Raw genomic sequence first — 17906 nt, 5'->3', positions numbered from 1 at the left:
AAATTATTAGCCAAACTTTATTTTGTATAATATATCACTTTTACATATTATAATAACTTATATGTGTGGAAATAAATATTCGTTATTAAGTGCATTTCAAGAATCATTATCGATAAATACAGCCTCTTTCGCCTCTCTTGAGAAGAACGCCCAGAACGGTTTCATGTGTTCCAAAATCAAATGCTGACAAGCAAATAAATTTTGTTTTTTTGATTTGTCAAACGAACTTCGAATAATACTTGATTACAAAAAAAAAAAAAAATTAAAAATAAAGATAGCTTTAAAAGATTTGAATATTTTCTTGTGCTTAATTTGTAACTGGTGGGTTATAGACGAAATATCGCGTTTATTCAACAGAAGTTTCGAGAGCTATGACAGGTTTTGTTTTGGTTTAATGTCATTGTAAAACTGACAGCGTGTGGTCGCACGTTTAACATTTTTTTATATACAACCATAGCGACATTTTGACGACCCCCGTGGTCGAGTGGTGTGTACACCGGTTTGCATGGGTAAGTACGTCACTCCGAGGTCCTGGGTTCGATTCCCGGCTAAGTCGATGTAGATTATCATTAGTTTTCTATGTTGTCTTGGGTCTGGATGATTGCGGACCGTCGTTACTTCTGATTTTCTATAACACAAGTGTTTTAGCTACTTACATTGGGATCAGAGTAATGTATGTGATGTCGTCTCATATTTATTTATTTATTATTTATAGCGCCGCTCTCTACCCAGCCAGTAACTTTATTCCGTTCTCTAAAATTAATTCTTAAAATAGTAACAATTAAGAATCCTCTTTATTTTTTTTTCTTTTTTGCACATCTACTGGAGATTTTCTGCACATCTACTGGAGCTCTTTAAAACAAGACCATAACCATCTTATATGTAGCTATCAAAATCAAAAATCAAAATCAAAGTATACTTTATTCAAGTGGGCTTTTACAAGCACTTTTGAATCGTCATTTAACAATTAAGTGAAGCTACCACCGGTTCGGAAAGTAAATCGTTCCATAATCACTGACACAAAAATCGTCTGACAATATTAGTATTTAAGATATGTAAATAATTTCGTGCTTACAATGAAATTGTCAAGTGCAATGGAACAGCGTGGTGAATAATGATATTTTTTCAGATTATGATTGAAAATATATTTAGTGCATTTAAATCTAGACCAGATTACGCCTTGTAAATTTCTCGTATTTTACAAGTGTGTGTGAAATAATTGGAAGTTTTTTTTTTTTTAAGAACACATTTTACTATTCGTATACAATTATATTTTAAAAAGAGAATTACGTAACGGGCGTGAATTATCTAAGTCCTTCCTTGTATAAAATTTTAAGCATAATGTTATATTTGAACATATTTTAATTTAAGAATGTTATTCTTTTAAATAAACTATCCATTAAGCCAGCATAGTTCACGCCTTCAAGAGAAATATGCACTCTCGTACAGAGAAAACAATTAAGGAGGAATTTTTATGTAAATGTTTGTAAAAACAAACTTAATTACAATAAAAATATTATAAAATTATAATTACTTCAATGAAAATTCAATTACGTTAATTTCAGGATCTAAAACTTTTAGTACACAATTACTAATTATTTATTTAGATTTAGTAACTGTCGTACTTTGTAACCCCATTAAGTGAATTGTGGTAAAACCTTTGGTATACTTTTATGGCTGGTCTGCTTGTATTTGTACTTGGCAATACGTTTGCCGTTGAAAGATCTTACAACCATTTTTGATTCTTGCATTACATCTATAACAATACCTTTTATCCAGCCCTTAAGATACCGACCATTTATTGGTAACGTCTAGTTAATGCCCTTGATTGGAATACGCTTTCAATCTACCTTCTCGTCTAAATTTAACAAGAGTGGCTCAAATTTACTTGTTATAAATTACAAAAATAAACTCAAAACAGTTGAAAAACTCAATAAGCACTCAAAACTCACTCCAGAACTCGGTCGTCAAACGACAAAAAGTGATATATGTAATTCGTTGACGATTGGAATAATTATAACTTTGAAATAATATCAATCAGAGGTGAAGGGTGAGTGAGCCAGTGTTAGTACAGGGAAAAAACATAAATGGTTGATATTTCTTACATTACCAAAGTCTTTCACACACATCACCAATAAAAACAAAAGAACATCTCATCGCTAATCTAATACTAACAACCAGTACTGCTGTTGTCGTTGCTTCGTACTTCCCATGTCTCATCCCTTCTACAGCCTAAAACCTTCTGCGTATATACGAACACCGCTATAATTTGAAGGGTTATCTTAAAAATTTAAAAATCGAACTATTAACTATAATTTATCTTTCAATCGCTCCGGGTGCAATTAAAAAAAAATCACCGAACCCAAAGCGCACCTGAGCTGGTCCGGGGGACAAATGGCACAGAACTAATTAAATAACTGGAAATATTTTAATAAGTTTACGAGGGCACCTCGACTCGGCTTAAAACAAATATTATGTTTGCTTGCTGTGTGAGCGTTGAATTTTAATATCATTACTTGAGTTGCGTTTTTAATTTTATAAAAGCACAGGTTTCCTTTTGTAAAGGATGAGGTTTTTATAATGCGCGGGACTTTTCTAGCGTCATTAGCGATGGACATTTTGTAAGACTGAAACAAATTAATTTAGTACTGTAGGTACGAATGAATTATTTCGCATGATTTCATTATGCAGTACAAAGGAATATTATTTAAACATAATGTAAATGTGTGCGATACCGTACGTACGTACTGTTCGTTCTTGTGGTTGTAATTGTGTAGTAGTTTTTGTCCCGCTCGTGTATGCCTAATTTCCCTTTGCGAAAAGAGTTAAGCATGTGACCAATTTTCATCCAACTTATGCAAGTTTTTTTAAATCGCTGAGCGCAATATGAGTGTTTTGGTGTTAATGTGTTATAACCAATATTGGTCCATTGGCTCCAAAGATATTTGGAGAACTTTTGAAGCATATCACAGTCATATTGACTGTGGTTAGTTGATAGACTAAAAAAAAATATTTTAAAAATATAATTAGAATAAATATTTGACCATTTTATATTTTGAAGTTGACTTTAAATAAAATATCATTACTAACCATTACTAAATGAGGTATGCCTCATACATACAGTTATATGTAACTCAATACAATATTATATTCATGATAAGTAATAATTATATAATATTCATAAAAGTAAAAATATATATAACGCGTAGATTTTAGTATTTGTTGATTTCTATGTAAAAAAATAGATAGAAAAAAGTAACAGCTGAGTTTCTTGATTTGGTATTACTTTCTGAAACGGTAACTTTACTATACTGTAACATGATTTAAAAAGTGCTTTTACTAGCTAACTTGAATTAATTTTTTTTATTTTATAGCTCCATATGTGGTAGAATTACAGGGAAGAATTTTTAACAGGCTATTTTACCACCAACTATTAATACTTTGTATGTCTATATTGATTTAAAGATAAGGAGAGCTAGTGTTATAGTATCCACAAGTGATATCACATTTAAGAATCTATAATTGGATTCGACTATGTTTATCGGACAAGCACTGGATAGTAATTGCTTGCAAGAAGTTTTTCTTGTAGCCGTTTTGCCATAGGAATGGATACAAGTATACATCTAGTGTGAAGACTCACATTGAGCTATATAATAAACTATTATACAATCGACAAAATATTTCTCAATTTCAAATATTTCGTTGTCAACACACGAGCGATTAATTTGACTCAACGATCTATGCTTTCAAAGGCGAATAAATCGCTTAATTTAACGTTTAATTCATCGCTAAATTATTCCTATCGATCAGCAATTAATTCACTTCAGGAGTGACATCAGAAAATCGAGATGGAAAGCCTCGGTTTAATCGCCTCATCGTCAGTAACATTAGCAATTTTTCCCAATAAACGACCTTAATTACTTTAACCGTATACTCATTCCTCACTCAATCAAATTCTCAGTCTTTATGACTTCCGTTTTTCACCTTTCACCCGCTTAAAGTGAATGTGCCGTCTAACGATATTAAGGGGGTCGTAGAAATTGCAGCGCTGGAAAGTGACAGGGGGTGCTTCTGGGAGCGGAATCAAAAATTTAAATTGCGGAAATTCTTCAACCGTTTGACGCGTCTTTATTGGAGCTCGGATGCGTTCATAGGAATTGCAGTTCTTATTTTAAAATTTTAAATTTTTGCCCTGTTTAGTTGATTGAAACGTTCCCATTTTAAATTTTAATTTACAGTTCATTTAAATAAATATTTAAAAGTAAATAGAACGTAGACGTTCTTTTTTCAATTTTCGAATATCATTCAAAGCCCTAAACAAATTTATCTCTGAAACGAATTCTTTTTTTTAAATTTTTCTTTTTTTTGACAATAAAAGGCAGTCAAAACGGTAGTTGTTGGTTCTTTTACCACTATTTCCTGAATATCGAGGATCCGAAGAATTATAGTAACATTTATTTGAGAAAGTTGTAACATGAACGAAGGGGCGGAGAGGGTTAAATGGCTATTTTTTCCCTATTGCTTGAAACAGATTTATAAATCGTCTGGTCCTTTGGGTATTATAGATGGTGCTACGATAAGGTTACTGACTTTATAAAATACTTTTATTTATATTATATGTTATAAGATTAATTTTATTTGAATATTTGGAAAAACCAATTCATGTATTATATCGTTTTTGTAAGATGATAAAGTAAATTTAGAAAGCAGTACTTTTCTATAGGAACTCATTTGAGTTACAAGTTTGTTCAGAATAGCGCTTCTGATAAAAATAGTTGGACAAACTTTTCCTGTCGAGAATATTATTTTGTTTTTTGTCAAAAGCATAAATCTTTTTATCTAATATCTCAAACAATTCATATGTAAATATAATAATCAATGACGCGATTATTTGACATCGTAAAAAAAAAATTAAAACACATTTATCCTGTCAACCGTATGCTGAACGAAAATAATTACTCCCACAGATAAAACAAACATGCTAAAAATTCAATTAAAAAAAAGAACTAAAACAGGACAGCCCTGGACGGTTCGATAAATAAAAGTGGTCTGAGGAAAAAACACGAGACCGCTAACAGACCAACTTCCGAACGTGGATATTTATGGACAGAAGGGATGTTTTATTGCGCCCTGTTCCATTTTAACCCACTTGCCCCCGGCCGCACTTTCAAAGGAACCTATCACACCGGCACGCATTCGTTTCACTACAACCTCCTTTCATATTTATCAATTTCTGTATGATTCTCATCAGTGGAAGATAAGGTCGAAACTCACCGCAGACTACTATAGTGAAATTTCTGAAGATTTGTAGCATATTAACAATATTAACAAGATAATGATTATAACCTTTAAGGGGTACAAGTATCAAGTAAGTCAGTTTTCACGGGAGCTTAAAGAATATCACTCCTGCTGCCTAAATTGTTCATCAGGCAAATTGAAATTGACATTTCGATGATCGGTTTTTTACAAAATCGATAACAAATAACAATTAAATAACAAGACAGTAGTAAAAATTTACTTTCAAGCACAGCATTACTTTTCATACAGATTATTAGCGGAAAAATTGATTTACTAATTATTGTTTTTATTATTTTCTAAAAATTAAATAAATATAAATAGCAAACAAAACTTAACTGTTACCAAAATAATTCGCTAAAATGCCTTCAAAATTACAAATCGGTGTGAGGTACATCCATTCCATTTATTCGACATTTTGGAAGAATATTTTTATCAGCTCCTGTTTTCTTCTGTGTCCTTAGCAAGGACTGATAAGGTGATTCTATGAGATAAGGCATATTGTTCTTGTGAGTTTATGTTTGACAGGTCATTCTATGTTATGGTGTTCAATGTGATTTGTTACGATTTTACCATTTTTATTGTAAAGGGGAACTATTTCTCTGACGTTTTTTTCTGTATTTATGGACTATAAACTATGATAATTCTGTTTAGTATTTACATTTGCTATTATTTGATAATAATATATTTTTATTCGAAATATATTCGTGTTTTTTTTTTTTGAAGATTTAAAAAATGGCATTTATTATATTCACGGTTTAAATAAGCTGTTTATAAATGTGTTTAGATGTCAATACTGAATGAAGTCTTTCATATATGTCCTCAAAAGATACAAAATTTTGATGAATTACGATATTCATTAAAATAAGGGTTCTTATTACATCCTGCATATTTGGCTGGTCGATTATGTAATATCTTAGCCAGAGTTAGGCACTTACAAATAATATAGATATTATAAACATATAAATATGCAAAACTACATAACGGTATATTATATGTTTCTGTAACCAAACAACCAAATAGTCACCCCAGTGACTTAGCACTAAAATATTTAAAGAATAATTTCTATTAATGATCCGATATTGATTTTCTTTTTGGTTCAATATGGTACCCTATATTATTTCCAATATAATATTTTGTTTATTTGAGTTTACTTCTTCAATGCTGACTATAAATAGATAACAGATAAACATTTCTCCAAGCCTTAGAGTATCAAATCAACTAAATAAAAAGGGTATAAGAACATCAATCTTGAAAAAAAATTGGCCACAACGCCCACAATCAATTCAAGAAGGGTTTGTATGGCTAATATTGTTACTCGGCCTCCCGTGGGTGAGATATACCATAAATTGGTCTAAGTGATTCACCCTTTCAATCTTTCAATGCCCTGGCGATTTCGCGTTAAAAATTTATAGCATGGTCAAGATTTCAACCCCTTCGATTATGTGGGCTGTTTATTGGGTGATTGATAGAGGAAAAATTTTGTGTAAGTGTAGTAAGGGATGTACGTTGTTATCAATCTGACTTCAGTTTCAATGATTAAGACCTTAGATTTGGAAATACGAAAATGTTTTTTAAATTTACAAATTTGGTATATTTATAATTTTCAAATGCAACTATCTTATGTTGACGTAATTTTGTTGGTACTATTCTTTAAATAGAGCAAGAAAAGTTTTGATTCACTTGGTGGTAGGATTTTTTGTAAGCCTGTCTGGGTAGGTATGTCATCTACCGCCAAACAAAAATACTTAGAATTGTTGTATTCTGGTTGAAAGAGCGAATTTGAATAGCTTTATTAATCAAATTTGACAGTTTAATATTCCAATCTTATAGAATACAAGATGGACGCTCTTGTCTGTACACAGGTTTATCGTGCTTCAGATAACACTTTTAAGACCCTTTGGTGCAGCCCCTAAACCTATCGCACTATGTGAGTGACCATGAATTTCAAAACACATCAGTCCTTGAAATTGACTACCGTTGTTAAATTTTGTGTCATATTTAGAAAATCTTCTCAATTATTCCAATTTGACTGAAACAAAGACTCACATACTGGACGAAATATTCGCAAATAGTACCGAAAAGTCTGTTCAAACGAGATCTTAAACCAATTGATTAACTAAACGATTCATGTTTTTTTATAGCATGTGGCAGACGAACAGGGGGCTCATTTGATTGAAAGTGTTTTTTTTTTCGTTATAGGTTGGCGGACGAGCATATGATGATAAGTGGTCACCATCACCCATCGATAATTAATCTATAAGGAATATTGACTATTTCTAACATCGTCAATGTGCTTTAACTCCCAACCTTGGGAGCTAAGATGTTATGCCCCTTGTGCCTCTAGTTACACTGGCTCACTCACCCTTCAAACTGGAACACAACAAAACTGAGTACTGTTATTTGGCGGTAGAATAACTAATGAGTGTATGGTACCTACCCAGACGGGCTTGCACATAGCCCTACCACCAAGTAAATATATATCTTATAAAACTTGGAGTTTTTAGGAATGAGCAGACTTAAAAGAAATCAAGGAAGTTAAAAACAATTGTTGCAGTGACCTACATGACGGAAACTCAATAGGCGAGACTTAGGTAAATAGCCCATTCATTAATACACAAAGCCTGTGCCAACAAACAGACAATGATGGCAGCGGTGCGTTGCGGATGCGACTTGTATTGAATGACGGGGATTACTGGTCCTACGTTCAACGTACAGGGTGTTCTATTATGCGATTGCATGCTATTTTTCAAACTTAAACTTCGTTTGTTTTAATGGCCCGGTGGTTAGAACGCTTGCATCCTAACCGATGGTTGTGGGTTCAAACCCAAACAAGCACCACTGAATATTCATGTGCTTAATTTGTTTTTATAATACATCTCGTGCTCGGCAGTGAGGGGAAACATCGTAAGGAAACCTGCATGTGTCTAATTTCAAAGAGTTTATGCCACGTGTGTATTCCACCAACCCGCATTGAAATAGCATGGTGGACTATGTTCCAAACCTTCTCCTCAAAGGTAGAGGCGGCCTTAGCCCAGCAGTGTAAAATTTACGGGCTCTCTCTCATCTCAGCTCCACACTGCTACATACTCGTACACTGAGTTATTTCTGGAAGCTATTTACTTGATGGTAGGTCGCGCAAGGGCGTCTTAAATAGTAACACAATACTTAGGGTTGAATGAGCCTGAATTTCTATTATTTAAAATAATACAAAGGGATCGAACGAATCTCTTATATAATAAATAAATATATTTTAAATAACTGTAATAACTTCTTAATTCTCAATAACATCTTTACATAATTTGCATGTTTATTTATTGAACATGATAGATAAAAAGTAATTTCTATGGGATTACGTTTTAGCACCCCTGTATAAGGCAGGTCACGCTGATCGTCATGGTGTCACGCGACACTCATTGTGAGTATCGTCATTGTCAGCGTGGTCGCATTGCTTCTTCAAGCGCGCCTACCTTTTGTTACTAAGATGGAACTATTAAACTGTACTTATCAATAACATACTTATGTATATATATATGTAAAAAAAAAGATCATATAATTGGGAGGAATCGCTATATCTAAATGTAGTGACGATAGTGATATAAATAAAACAAAAATAAAAAACCTTTTTAAAAATAAGCCTTTATTTAAATTCTTTCATTAATAATATTATTCCAGTATTAACTTTTTATATGATTCTCATATAAAATTGATGTCCAGAAACTTGTCGTCCTTACTAACTTTGATGAACTCTGTGGTAGAGTAGTGTCTACATCGGTTTTCATGCCGATAACATGTTGACTGTAGATGTTGGAGGAAATTACTACTTGGCAGGGCTTTGTACAAACCTATCTGGAAAGACACCCCGACATTATATTTCAACGACCTCCGTGGTCGAGTGGTGTGTACACCGGTTTTCATGGGTACGCCTCTCCGAGGTCCCGGCTTCGATTCCCGGCCGAGTCAATGTAGATTATTATTAGTTTTCTATGTTGTCTTGGGTCTAGGTGTTTGTGGTAACGTCGTTACTTCTGATTTTCCATAACACATGTGCTTTTGCTACTTACATTGGGATCAGAGTAATATATGTGATGTTGCCAAATATATATATTCTAACTAAATAACAGTATGGTTATTAGTTGTTATTTCTTACAGCGCCAATGTCTATGGGCAGTGATGACCACTTAACATCAGCTGGCCGTCCCTTGTATTATATGTTTGCCTTACGATGTACACGTGTTTAGTACATCCCTATTTTCTTCGTACATTAGAACAGAGTATATGATAGTAGATATATACAGGCCAATAATAAACATTTTCGTATTGAAATCTAGTCTAGTTAAAATAAAATAATTACGGTAAACATTTTTAACTATAATAAAAGATATGCCCCGGGTGAGGATCGAACTCACGACCTTAAGATTATGAGACTTACGCGCTGCCTACTGCGCTACCGAGGCGATGCGTTAACAAACAAAATACAGAACCAACTTTTAAAAATCATTGTATATATACTTAAATTAAAAAAGTCAGGTGTGATCGTCAGGTGTTAGATATTAAAATAGTCGTGAAAGAGCAACTATCAGACAGACAAACATAATTACTTTTCCTTTATACTATTAGTATGGACTACCGCGTATCATCATAATCACTACATAGTTTAAATAGTATAAAACAAAGTTGCTTACCGCTATTTATTCCTATGTATGCTTAGGTCTTTAAAATTTCGCAATGGATTTTTATACGGTTTCTTTTAATAGGTAAGGTTTTTGTATATAATACATGGATAATATAGTAAAGAAACACAGATAAATTTAGAAATTTCTAATGTGATGTCATAAATAAATATATAAACATATTTAGTATCAGTATCGCACCTATGCGAAGCCGGAGCGGCGCTAGTAATTAATAAAGTAAATTATATGGTATAAAAAACATATTTTACCTATTTATAATATTAATATAGATGTTGAAACCACAAATGTCAGCTTCTCGGTAATATAATGGAAGATTGAGATAAAAATCTTATTCAAACAATATGATATAAAATAGTCAACTTTGAATGATATTTTTAAGGGCCATTTCGAATATCGTATTGATGAAATGAACAAAGAACTCCTTGATCAAGTATTCATGTCTGAGGGATTAAAAAAAATTAACATCAAAGACAAACAGCCCACCGGAGCTGATTCTGAACGAGCCGTCAATAATTAATCATTCATTCCGTCTTAAAATTAGCCGCCATTTGGGGGTTAAACAGAGTTGTGTAAAGAAAAAAAAATCCCCAATCCCTGAGGGAAATTTTATATAGAGTTGGTATCGGTTGTTTGTGTCGAATTAAAAAATATGGAAGAGACATTACAACAAAACAATAATTCCTAATAATTAATAATAAATAAGCATAACCTAATAATATAATAATCGCGAAAGTCTGTAAGGTGGAAATATGTTTGTTACTTTTTCACGAAAAACCTATTGATTTGCATGAAATTTTACTGTAATATAGGTTATACAGCAGAATAATACATATGCTACAATTTATAATGATTTTATGCAATTTGGTTATAATATAACAATACAAGTACCCATGCGAAACCGGAGCGTGTTGGTAGTGATATATATTTTTAACTTGCCCTGTATAACATTTAAAGATCGTGTCACCAAACATTTGTAAATAAGATATATACTACTTAGACTTCCATGATAGTATATTATTGTCAATACTCAGTAACATATAACAAAAAAAAAAATCGTGAAAATTTTAACAATCGTATGACGGAAATTTTAGAAGCATTTGTAATAATTAACTCATATGTAGTTTAAACAAATCTGAAAATTTAAATGTAGTATGCAGATAAATATACAAAAGTAATACATTTGAATCTATATATGACAACTATTACAAAGCCTGATGAATGTATATTGTCTCCTGCCTTGCAAATTTGATTCGACATTTGACAACCCGGAAACTGACAATGAATTATTTTTTTATATTATTTTTGTCGATGGTAGTGGTTTATACAGACTTGATTATTAGTTATTCTACAACCAAGCTCCGATAAGTTTTCGTTTTTGTAAAAAACATAACTGTACAGTGTGTAAGATCTCATCATCGATATGAAAAAATGTGGTTAAAACTGAATGTAAGAAATATGGTCATATTACAACAGAAAGATAGTATAAATGATAAAAAGTGCCTCATCCAGTAATTCTAAGCATCTGTACCCATGACCCTTGAAGATGAATTAATGAAAAATGAAATTGACTTGGCAAATTTAATTTTTACATTCGTCGGGACAATCTATTCCACTGATTAGCGCATTGGCGTGACGGAACGAATTCATTTATCGATCGACCTCTCAAACTCGTAATGAGATCTTGTGACTTTTATTTCGATTTCAAGATGTCTGCTTCATTTTCGATCTTTAAAATGTTTCATTTATTTCTCTTTTTTATTAAGAAAGTATCTCCTCTATCTAGCTACCTTCTATTTCTTGACGACCTCCGTGGTCGAGTGGTGTATACGCCGGTTTTCATGGGTACGCCACTCCGAGGTTCCGGGTTCGATTCTGGAGTCGATGTAGATTATTATTAGTTTTCTATGTTGTCTTGGGTCTGGGTGTTTGTGGTTCCGTCGTTTCCTCTGGTTTTCCATAACTCAAGTTCTTTAACTACTTACATTAGGATTAGAGTGATTTATGTGATGTTGTCTGATATTTCTAGGATCTTATCTCCTCTATATCAGAGAAGACTATGTGGCTTCTACTACGCTGCCATTGAGAATTGAGTGATAGATCTAATCTGAGACATGAAGGTTTCCTTGCGATATCTTCGCTATCACATTATGAATTAACAAACAAATTAAGAACATGAAATCAAAACATATTCACAAGAGAATGCAATCGTCCGTTAATATTTGAATTTTCTAGAATATATTTACGAATTCCAGATTATAATGGCCAAATAACTTTTCACTTTTCACCTGTCCTCAACTTTGAATGACTCCATTCCACATTTAGTGCATGTGGTGTATGGATGAAATAAATTAAGCTATTATCAAAAAAACCTGAGGAGAACTGGCGTTAGAAGAATGGCCGTACAAATACCAAAAAATTGATGTAACGGCAAGTAAATGATAATTATGAATGACTAATCAGGCTGTTGCATATTTTTAAGCACTTTTAATTGAAATGGCATTGTATTACAATTAAGGTACTTAAGATTTCCATAATGTATATAGAACAAGATATATACCTATATAAATTAGCCAGTAACAATTCAAAATTCCTTCCACTGACTAACTACTACATCTCAGAAACTATAACATCTACATACTTTAATTTTTTAAAGTTCCTTATAGGTAGATTTATTAAGACACAAAAATCTTCGTCTAAGGGGTGAACAGGGATTAAAAGTTTATATGATTATTACAGATTTCAAAATGTCAGGATCATAGTGGTTTTTATTGTCGAATAACAAAAAAGATGTGAATGTACATAAAGACATTTTATTGTGTATCAGCATTGCACCTGTGAAAAGCCGGGACGCATCGCTGTTTCTCTTTAATTTAATTAATTGTTTATCTTAAATTCCTATCAATCTATATTATGTACCTATAATCGTATATTAGGAATCAATTCAATTTGCTGCTTAGCTGAGATACTGGGTCATCTCAGCTCAACAACAAATAGAACGTGTGCATCTTAACAGATGATTTCGGGTTCAAGCCCAGTCAATCATCATGCATTCCACCAAACCGCATTCGAACAGCGTGGTGGAATATGTTCCAAAACTTCTCCTTAATGTGAGAGAAGGCCTTAGCCCAGCAGTGGGCAAGCAAGCAAAAAAATTTACTGGCTGTTACTTTACTTTTTTATATTATAAAGGTGACATTTGAAGATACATCTTAGTTAAATTTGTGTTATACTGCAGCAATAGTTTCCTTGAATTGAATTGTTCATATGATTAGGGCCGTCAGCTCTTAAAGAAGCATGCACTATCTCTAGAGAATTTTCCACTGATCATCAATAAACAGGCATTATTTCATTACAAACCTTAAAATCCTAACAATCCCCGAAAAAGCGCGAGTACTTAAAACAGTTTTCAGCCTCAGGCCAAAATATTCCGAATCAATCTGTTGATTAGTTACATTTTTTTTTTTCGGGGCGACGTTAAAAACAGTTTAATCGCCCCTCGCCAATCCCACAAGAAGGGTGGGGGGTTATACTCGAAATTAATGACAGTTTTAAAAAACGGACCCCTGAGGGAAGATGCGCTGCTAATGCACCGGTCGGAGTAGATCTGGCTCAAAAATATTTCATTATAACAAACTTTTATTTTTTTTAATTTCCTGTCCATCCATCTGTCTGTACAATAAGAGTCTTGGAAAACCTTTTAATGCGATTCAACGCTATATTTAACGGTATTTAGTTTAGAATTGTTGAATAAAAATTTGGGAATTTTTTTTCGATTTTTTCTCAAAGTACTGAAACTTATATTGATAAATAGCAAGCGAAGTCGGGGGAAATTCTGAATATACATGGTTTAAATGTAAATTACTATTACCCTGGTAGAAATTAGCCAAGTTCAAATCAAGATACGAGAGTTATGTCCCAGAGCGGAGTATTTTTAGACTATTTATATATTTTTTTTTTTGTTTATACGCTAATTCCGAGATGGATTTTAGGGGACGATTTTTACATTTGCAGATATATTTTTTCATTATTCGAGTTTTATTTGCGAAATTCCCATATGATTTTGCGTTTTAATCATAAAATTTCTAATGAATAGGAACGAGTTTATTTATGTCTACGTACGCATAAAAAATCATATCGTAAAATTACCACTTGCGTTAATTTTTTTTTTTACGACTTCATATTGCATGGAAACTACTTTGGACGATTAAAAATACATGTATCATTAAATAATAATTACAGTTATATTAATTAAAAAATTTAAAAAACAATTTGTTAATTCGGTTTATCGATATATCGATATCGATAAACCGCTTGCAGGTTCCACCGTCCATCATTGAGTATGACTTTTAATGTCATCGGAACCATCCAATTATACAGTTTCATAACATGTATGTATGTATGTATGTAACATGTAAAATACTAGCTGTCCCTATCAACTGCATCCATTATTCAATAAGAATTTATTTATTATCCCCTTTTCAGCCCCACCTATCGGATACAACCTAACCAAAACCTAACTAACCTATACAACCTAACCTAAACAAATCTAACCGTTTAGATAACGAATTTCTTAAAATACTACTCAAAAATATTTTATAATTACATTAACTTATGATGTATGATATATGAGAGTAACTTATGATGTTTAATCGATATTAATTTGAAATCGATTGTAATAATAATCTTATTCGCGGTGTCATCGGTAGAGGCTCTTCCAGGCAATCTTAGTCCAGAAAAATGTTGTGGTGTAACGGTATAAATACCTTTTTACTTTTATAAGATAAACTATTTTTTTTTTCAAATTATCCAGACTAGAAAAATAACATTCTAAACAAAACTATATTTTCAAATTGATATTATATTCAAAAATGACAGATTTCTGAGGAAAAACATAAAAATAATCGTAAGGGTTTTTCATGAACCTCATCTCCTTTGTTTGAAATCGATTAAAGTAATAATATGTTCAATTTAAACAACATAGATTATTATCGTTTTAATTAAGTAAAGCTACAATTTCCACCATGTTGTCTTTGGTCTTATTTAATTTTACAAATAAATTATTTTGTGAAAATAAAAAAAAATATTTAAATTGCAATGCCTTGAGACGTATCGATATTTAATTTTTTTATCGAATAACGTAATAACTGTTTTATTTTTTCGCTTTTACACTATATAACGGTGATCTATCTTTGATGTTTTGATTTTTTTTAACTAGGGACCTGCCTTTACAGTTGAATAAATTGATCATAATTTATTTACTTGTTAATCTTCCATCAAACTGAATCTTATAACGCTCCTACGCTAAGTTTTTGTCAATGTTATAATTATTCTCTTAAGATTGTATTTGGAACATCTTGGTGGAATAAGTTCCAAACCTACTCTTCTAAAGGGGGAGGAGGCTTTAACCCAGCAGTGGGAAATTAACAGGCTAGTGTTGTTGTTGATTCTAATTATACGGGGTCACAGTAATACCAATTACAAGTATTTATATTTATTATACAGTATTAATTATTTTAATCAATGGGTTCAGTTTATTTTATTATAATAATAATTGAATATTTAATTAAAGAAAATTCGCATATTCTTAGCCCTATTATTTTGTAGCAACGTGATTTTTATAGAAACAATTTTAATGAAATTAAGCAAAGATTTAGGCCCACGCCTCGTTATCGTTAATCCTAAAGCGAACTGGCTAAATCGACCATGAAGGAGACTATAAAAATTAACAAAAAAACAATAGAATTAACATAGAAAACATCTGTGATGAAAATGGCTGAAGGGCCCGCCCCTACTACGGATGCGAAACTCGAATTACAAGTTACTAAGTGTAACTTTGTAAGTTAGAAAGTACTACTCACACTTTCATATATAAAAGACATGCCTACTGTCTGGTTTACTATGAAATCGAAACAAATAATCCATTAAGTAGATTATCATGGCAATCTTAAATAATATTTTGTTTACCACATTTAAAAAAAATAGCACATCTTTGCCGATAATCGTTAACCGATCATTTTAATGATAATTTAATTTATAACAATTATATTCTAAGTTTAAAAATAGTCATAAAAGTATTTAGTATTTCTTTCAATTCATATATATTTTGTAAAATTTAAATTGAAGAACCAAGAAAGCAATAAAATTAATTGATTACTTTGTATATGAACGTTTTACTTGAGATAACATTAATACTATTTATTTATCTTACTTAGTGGTAGGGATACGTGCAAGTTTAGAAAGTACCACTCTCTCATCCGTTGTATTGTTGTGTTCCGGTATAAAGGACGAGATCATGTGCTGTGTACAAAGGCATCTTAGATAGATGAAATAATATTTCTCACAGCAATATCTATAGATGGTGGTGATCACTTACGATCAGCTGACCCATTTACCAGTCCGCCTACCTATACCATAATTTTTTTTCTTTATGCTATACAATAAATATAAGCCACTAAGCACAGATTTCGTACGATTGTCACGAAAATAGTAACATAAAACAAAGTGAGATGCTTAGTAGCGATCTTAAGGCTCGACCGCATTGATTCTTCGCCTCACACTCCCATGGGGGCGCATTTATCCGGCAAAAAGCAATAAACATTAAAAATAAAATGGCGGATCCCCCCTTCAAATGTCATCTTCCCCCCCTAATGCTATCCAAGTAAGGAATTGGATAAACTTGATCAATATTACAATTAATTTAAATATCTTGAGATAATTCGTGACAAATTAAGATTATAATAAATTTGTGTTACATATGTGAATACTAATCATAAGAGTACCTGGTAACTTTAATACGCTTATATTAACCGAACATCATGATAAAAATTTGGTTAAATTTTTTGTTATCTTAATTTGTATTCACAATTAATAACTAGTTCTGTGGTGAGGGAAAATCGAAAGTCTGATGTATCATATAGGTACAGTTATATAATTTACATATGTCAGCAACAATATATAAGCTTCTATCTATATAACTATAGCCATAAAAGTCCGATGGTACTTACGATAAATTTAACAAATACCACTAAAATACCAATTTAACACTAAACGAATATTATTTATAATACCTTATTAATTCATCCAAATCTCCAGATTCATATGAAATGCGTAGCTCAAAAAAGTATTTAGTTTTTTTTAAATGTACGTTTGTAGTATATCTAAATATACTGTTTAATGGATTGGATTCGATTTGAAAATATTTCCAAATTCGAACTATCCAATCAGATTCTCACATTCGAATTTCAAATTTAAGCGTCATGACGTAATTCGTTCGAAATTTTCCATTTCGATACAACAAAAGACCCAGTAGCATTCAGCTCTAAAAAAAACTACGAATCTCGAATATTTTCTGTTTTTTTTTCCTTTATATTTATTTTACGTCTTCACAAACAGACATCAATACTTATGAGAGAGGATATTAAGCTCCCCAGACGTTGGACCATAAAGGGAAAGGTATTAATTTATGTTAGCCGTCGACAGTAATGATGCGTCGATTACGCGATATTGGAAAATATTGGTTCCACCCTAAGGCTAGGGACTTGATTAGTTATTGTATATACGATTATTCGATGATTCGTATGTGTGTGTGGTACCTTTTATCTTTTAAATTTCAGTATCCATTTTTCTCCTTAGATAAACATTTGTAGTTTTTCTATTTATTTAGTGAATGTCAGAAATGTAAGGACATCAGTCCTTGTTCAATTTTTACATTAAAATCGGAGTCTCAGGCAACACCATTAAACTTATTAGCACGACAATAATTTTTCACACGTTGCATTTTTTGCACGGTTTCTAGAATAATATCAAGTAACTAAATACTATTCTATAGAATAGTAATTAAACGTTTTGAATGAAATTATTATTTTTTTTTATTTCCTAGCTAATATATAAAGTACATATATATTTATGTTGAAATAT

General features: G+C 31.8%; 1 non-coding gene across 1 annotated transcript; it reads right to left on the bottom strand.

The window, feature by feature from the left end:
* Positions 1 to 9679: 9679 nt before the first annotated feature.
* Positions 9680 to 9752, bottom strand: Trnam-cau. The gene has a single exon. It is a non-coding gene; the product is annotated as a tRNA-Met (tRNA).
* Positions 9753 to 17906: the final 8154 nt, after the last annotated feature.

This window comes from Vanessa cardui, chromosome 10, assembly GCF_905220365.1.
Source record: "Vanessa cardui chromosome 10, ilVanCard2.1, whole genome shotgun sequence".
NCBI lineage: Eukaryota > Metazoa > Arthropoda > Insecta > Lepidoptera > Nymphalidae > Vanessa > Vanessa cardui.
The sequence above is the reverse complement of the archived record's forward strand: the minus strand, read 5'-3'. Positions and strand labels throughout refer to the sequence as shown.